Consider the following 7,089-nt stretch of genomic DNA (forward strand, 5'->3'; position numbering starts at 1 on the left):
GAGGCACTTCACATGTTGCCATTTTATACATATCATGGAATACTCTGGGTAGGAAGTAGCGTGTGGAGGTCTCCAGTCCACATCTTTGCTGAAATCAGGACAGAATCCAACGTTGTATCAAGTTGCACAGGGTGTTTTCCTGTCAAATTTTGGAAATGTATAGGGATGGAGAATGTATATCCCATGATGTCTCTGGGCAGCCTGTCACAGTGTCATGGAGTAGGACATTTTCCTTATTACCAGTTGCAATTTCATTTCCTACAAACTGTGATCACTATGACAGTACATCCCTGAGAAGAGACAAGATTTGTCTTCTCTACAGCCCTCTTCTCTATAGCCCTGACTAGATAGCTAGAATTCTTTTCTTCTCTCCCCACTTGCCTTAACCTCTCGAACAGCTCCTACACATCTTAGTGACTTCCCTCTGGACTCGTTCCCAAAACAGAAGACTACTCCAGATGCAGCCTCACAAGTGCCAAGCAGAAATGGATCATTATTTCCCTTGACCTACTAGTGATACTCTTGCGTTGCTGCAAGAGTTTACTGCTGACTCATACTAAACTTTCCACCAGGATACTAAAATCCTTTTCTGCAGCCTGGAGCAACACATGTAGGTTTTGCCTTCCACGTGCAGGATTTTGCATTTCTTAGAGAAGTCCATGGTAATAAGGTGTTAAAGGGAAGTTCCTGGGAGGAATGAACAAAAGAACTGATGTTTCTAACAGATACAGTTCCCATTTTGCCCTAATTTTATCTCTGGTGGTGAATCTGTGCTGCCCTGCCTTAGGTTTACTCTGCAGGCCCCCAAACATCTGCTCACGAGAAGTTTAGCATCATTCCAGCTTCATGGGTGCATTGGTGACTCCCTGCCCTTTGGATTGAGCTGCAGTCCAAATGAAAACTGAGCCTCAGGAAGGAACAACCACAAATTATAGACACATTAGAATTTGGATCATGATGATTATTCTTCAGTAGTCGTGATGAGAAGACAGGGAGCCAATAAGTAGCTCTTTTTCTTTTTCCCCTGATTGGGTAAAATCAGCCGGGGAGGGAGAATTCAGAAGCAGGTACCTATGTACATTGAGATTTTGTAATGTAATTTTCAGTCTTTAGCTTTAAAGCCCAAGAGAAGGCTGCCATGCATGGGAAGCATTATCACAGTAAGAAAAAAGTCAACAGAATTAGTTCAGTCAGGGGAATCATTTATCCTACAAAAAACAATTGATTGTTTTTTAATCCCTTGCTTTTTTCCTAATTGATACATGACTATTCCTTACCCTTTACTCTGTAGCTAGGAAGAAACAGAACACAGTCATTAGCCAATACCATTGTCTGATCGTGCTCAGGAAGCTTTTCTTTTCACTTATAATGAAACAAACCAAATCTCAAAGATGAAGAGACACTACGAAATAGTGACCATCACTGTGGGAGTGCCTGGACCTTTACTGCTGAGGAAAGTACAAAGAATATTTCTCTGAAAAATAAACTTAGTTTTTCCGGTAACTTTAGCTTGCATTGTTCAAGTATTTTAAAAGCCTTGGGTTTAGTGATAAAAGTAAGTTTTCATCTTTTCATAGTTATTTTGTCTGAGGTATCTGTATGCAAACTATTCTCTTCGGTTACCGAATATTTCAATAGGAATGCACTACTCAGTACTCTGAGGCTGTAAAATGCCACAATAACTTTTGAAATCCATTATTATGATCAGTTAGTGGATCTAGCTCAGCGACACCAGTGGTGGTACTCCTGCTTTACCTTGGTTTGAGAGAAAGTATGAACAAATTGTCAAAAATCTGTTCTGATAACTGAAACAAAGAAACACTTAAGGGACAGAGCTCAGAAATTTTGAATGATGTTCCTCTTCAAGTATCTAGAAAAGAGAAGAATAAAGGAAGGTAGAATAACACAGTGAGAAAAGGAAATCCCAAACTGTTTCCCGAAGTGCCAGCACTGTTTACCTGGCATCTGCTCCATCCTACATTTCTGTAGCTGGAAGTGTACGCTTGTATCCTTGATTTTACTGGACCTTGCCTCTTTGTCCTTGCTTACCTCCAAAACTGTACCACCTAAAGCCAAAAATCTGTTTGACAAACTGTCCCACCTCTGGATTTGGGAAACATCAGATGCTTTGGGAAAAAAAGTGAGGCAGAGAGCAGGCACTGAGGAATCCTGCCCTTTTTGCATTCGTTCAAACTTGCTGCAATCTGTAGTTTAGGAGCTTCCTGAGTCCTAGGGTCACCAAATGATATGTATGTACTTATTCCTGACAGATTTTTTGCATAAATGTATCTGACCACTTTTTGAACCCATTCGTAATTTTGGTCTCCTGTGGCGATGAGACCTACAGCTCAATAATGACTGTTTGCCTGGTGTACTGCATCCAGCTGGCTCACACCTAGAACACTGCACCCAGCTCTGGTCCTCAGTGCAGGAAAAACATGGATCTGTTGGAGCAGCTCCAGAGAGGGAAGGACTACAGAGATGATGAAAGGGCTGAAGCACCTCTCCAGGTTTAGAGGGTTGGAGTTGTTCCATCTGGAGAAGTGAAGACTCCAGGGAGATCTTACCGCAGCCTTTCAATACTTAAAGGGGGGTCATAAGAAAGATGGGGACAGATTTTTTAGTGGGACTTGTTGTGACAGGACAAGGGGTACAGTTTTTAAACTATGAGAGTGTAGATTCAGAATAAATAAAAGGAAGAAATTTTTTTATGATGGGAGTGGTGAAACACTGGGCCAAGTTGCCTAGAGATGTGGTAGATGCTCCATCTCTGGAACACTCAAGTTCAGGTTGGATGGAGCTCTAAGCTCAACCATCAACCTGATCCAGTTGCAGATGTCCTTGGCCATGCAGGGGACTTAGACTAGATGACCATATAAAGTCCCTTCCAACCCAAACCATTCTGTAATTCAGCAGTGGTTCCCAAACCACTTATAGCTGGCTGTAAAACTAAGAGAATGGGATTGGGTGGGCTGGTTTACTAATTTGGAGTCACACTATATATACAACATTAGCAGATTAACAGGCTTTTGAATTACATCCTTTTGGCTATTTATATCAGTAATCATGTGGGTATGAGAACAGGTCCAGACTGGCTGCTTGTGGATGTGAGGTAAGAAGAGAAAGTTTCTGGTGTCTGCAAAATGGGCCAGAGCCCCAGCATAGTATGTCTCAGGGAGTGTGAGTTTCTGTTTGTGAGTATTAGAGAAGGAAATCAAACTCTCCTTTTTACTTCAAAGATGTAAGTTGAGATGTCTGGATATTAAATATTTTGACAAATGTTTGGAATGAGTTTTGTTTGTGTAGATAAACGGTAGTAATTTATAAATGTATTATCAAATCAGTTCACTTTATTTGTAATCCTGGTGACAACCTTTCTTCTCTTTGTGTTAATTCTCCAGGGAAAACAACTTTGGTTTTCATTGCAAGACAGCTATTTGACCAACAACAGTAAGGTCGCGTATTGTTCAGGAAATGGCTTCTGAGTTCGTTTCCCTTCTGTTGTCTGTCAGTCATTGTAATTCTTTACTATGAATTAATGCCAAATAATCTCTTTAAATTAAGATCCTCTTCATTAGAATGAACAGGGAGTGAATCTACTCCACACCCCTTATCCTCTGGGAAAAAGAAAGGGAGAAGGAGTTCTTGCAAAGTAGATAATAGAGCTCTGTATTTTGTAAAAAAGTTATTGCCCTTCTTTATTACCACAGTATTATCCAATTGAAGTACCCTTTGCAAAACAGTTTATTCAACTGTGCTCATATAAAGTACTTGTTTAGTTAAAACCTCATATCTTCTCTATTGCTAGTGTTGTACTTATGCAATTGGAAGGCTCGTCCAATGACCTCGAGATACTGTCTTCCTGTTTCCTCACATAAAATGTTTATACTCTGTATAAATATAGTGCCTCTTAATTGATCTTTCAGCATATATTATTAAAATATACTGTAACCATTATCTCTTATTTATTTATTGCACTGTGCAGATATTTTTATTACTCATAATTCAATCTTTAAAAAGTAGAGTACACTTCCATTTTGATTGATTTGTTGCACTTAAAGCTGTGATGAAAAATTCTGATGTTTGAAATGAGAATAGTTAGTTACCTTGGGACTGAAAAGTGGCCTAATTTTATAGAAACAGCTAATTGATTTCAACATCCTCTCCAAAAAATTGTTCCAAGATCTATCTAAGTTTGTTCTCTTCTATGTGCCAGCGCCTTGGTGTGGACCAAGTTCTCAGTAGGTGGAAGAAAATTAATGGGAGATTTCTGTTAAACAACTTTTTCCCCCAGAAGAATTCACATCTTATTAATTTTTGTATAAATTTCATCTTGGCATGTTGGCTTCCTTATGTTTATAGACCATAAACTGATCCTGATTAAAAAATGTTTCTGTCTCTCAATGGATCTAAATTTCATATTGTGTGGATGATCACATACTGTATTTTATTTAGTCTGAAGTGATATGTAAAATCTGAAGTCAGACCTGTTTCTGAATAAGAGAGAGGCTCTAAAAGAGAGTTACTCAGGTTAATTCAGATCCAGTCTTTTGGTTCATATTGTTATGACTTAAACCCAAGCAGCAGCTGATCCCTACGCAACTGCTTGCTCATTCCCCACTGGTGAGGGAGACAAGTGGAAGGGTAAAAGTGAGAAAACTTGTGAATTGAGACAAAGACAATTGAACAGGTAAAGCAAAAGCTGTGCACACAAGCAAAGCAAAACAAGGAATCAATTCCCTGTTTTCCATGGGCAGGCAGGTGTTCAGCCATCACTAGGAAAGCTAGGCTCCACCACATGGTTACTGGGGAAGAAAAAGGCCATCACTTTGAACATCCCCCCTTTTCCTTTTCCTTCTCCCAGCTTTAAATACTGAGCAATGTTTCAGTTTGGGTCAGCTGTCCCAGCTATCTCCCTTTGCAACTCCTTGTGCATTCCCAGTGTCCTCATTGCTGTGTGGGGGCAAGGAACAGAAATTGCCTTGATGCTATATAAGTGTTGCTCAGCAATAACCAAACTATCCCTGTGTTATCAACACTGTTTTCAGCACAAATCCAAACACAGCCCCATACTAGATATTGTGAAGGAAACAAACTCAGTGAAAACCAGCACACAGATCTATCTTGTAACCTGAGGACACCATCTTTGAATGAGATGGAGCAACATTCCTCTACTACTGTAAGTAATGACATCTTTCTCTAAATTTGGATGACTTATAACTCAGTCCATGTACTCCTTTTTAATGTGTTTGTAGGAACAATTTTATCTTTAGTAGATCATGTTTTCCAGATGCTCTGAAAAGCACTCTATAGAAAATAGTTACATATTTCAAATGATGGGACTTTTATCAGAGCATAATCTTTCTGTGCAGACCTTTGCATTATAAAAACAAATCAATTACTATGATGTCAGAATGTTTATCATTTCAGTCCTGGCACCTAGATTTGATCTACTAGGTGTGTCTAATTCTCATAAAGCCACAGCTGTGTGAATTGGATTTCCTAGGAAAGTCTGCCGTATCTCAGGATTTCGATGGAATACAGCTTCTGTCTCATTCATCACATTTGAATTATTCTGAAGACCAGAGCATTTTTAGAATTGAATTAAAAGTTACACTGAAGAATGTAAAGCAACACTTCCTACAGCCTCAAAGGCCAAAATTTTCCCCTTTGGATTCTTGCTGAAGAACAAGGATGGTTCAAAGTTTGCCTCATTGTTTAAGCCCTGGAGAATGTTTATAGAGTACATTTAAAAATAACCAACAAAACTCCCTCTTTTTCTGTTTTGCATATAAAGTGCTAGCTTTACCTTTAAATTCTTGCATACAGGTATTAAAGGGAAAGACAGCACTGCAAACTCAGTGTTTTGTGGTCATTTGGGGTTTTACTTAGGTTTTGTTTGTAGGTGGGGGAGTGGTCATAGTGCAATCTACTTGTCTCAGAAACTGCTATTTCCAGCTGTATTTTTAATGTTTCAGGCCCATTTTGATATAAACTGCCATTTTTAGATTAGATCAATATGCATACAGCCACTCCTGCTTTATATACAAGCAGATACCTGTCTTCATTATGTGAGAATTGAGAAATTGATCCATCTTTATTCTAGTAAGGTTTCAATGTGAAACATCCAATATTAGTTAAATGCCAGAACAAAAAGCCAATAGGCCCTCCATTATGAAGACCCTTTGTGTAAATGACTTGAGGTCAGCCTGAGGGATAACACCACCATCAGAAAGGCAGAGCTTTTTTCTGTTCATTCTCATGTCTGGTGGTGACAGAGGGAGGCTGGCTGTTGAAATCCTTCCATTAAACATTTCAACTCAAATTAAAGCACATTGGGCTGGCACAAAGTGGAGTGAGGTACAGAGGATATGGGGATGGATCTTTTTCTGGGATGATTTTCTGAAGAATTAGAAAAGTTCCTCTCTCGTGTAACCAAATCTGCCCTTATCTTTTTTAACTCTTTCCTTTCAGAGATTCTCCTCACAATTGTGAGAGAATGGCTCTCACTGAGCTCCTGGATTTCTGCTGGTGTCTTGGTGTCCATCTTAGCCAGAATCATAACCTACTTGGGTAGTTCAATCCAGCTAAGTAGCTTCTGCAATGGAGATGTCTAGTCAGGGATGATTAGTGACATGTTCAAAGGTCCAGCACCTGAGTCCAAGGCCAGAGATCCCTCATGCAGACCTTGTCTCCTCCTCATGAGGTCGCCTTCCCTCAGGCACTCAGCCATTCAAGCTTTCCTACCATCAAGGTATGACAAGAAGACCTTGATTGGCATTACTGTAGTTTGTGTCAGAGGGCAAGCCAGCAGAAATTCATCTCCAGTGAATGAAACCAAGTTTAATGGGACAGAATTAAATAAACTAAAAAGTGAGAGAGTTCACATCTCCGTAGGATGTGGAACAAAATAATCAACTTCTGCTGTCTGATCCAAGGTCCTCAGCTGTTTTAGACAAAGATGACTCAATGCCAAGCAAAATAATGCCAGCTTTGCTAGTTCAGTCTTTGAGGAGTTACATTTTCTCACTGCATCCCATAGCAGCATTTTTTAATTTCCTTTCAGTTGTTCTTCTGGATACACACACC

This window comes from Corapipo altera, unplaced genomic scaffold, assembly GCF_003945725.1.
Source record: "Corapipo altera isolate COAL_440 unplaced genomic scaffold, ASM394572v1 61411, whole genome shotgun sequence".
NCBI lineage: Eukaryota > Metazoa > Chordata > Aves > Passeriformes > Pipridae > Corapipo > Corapipo altera.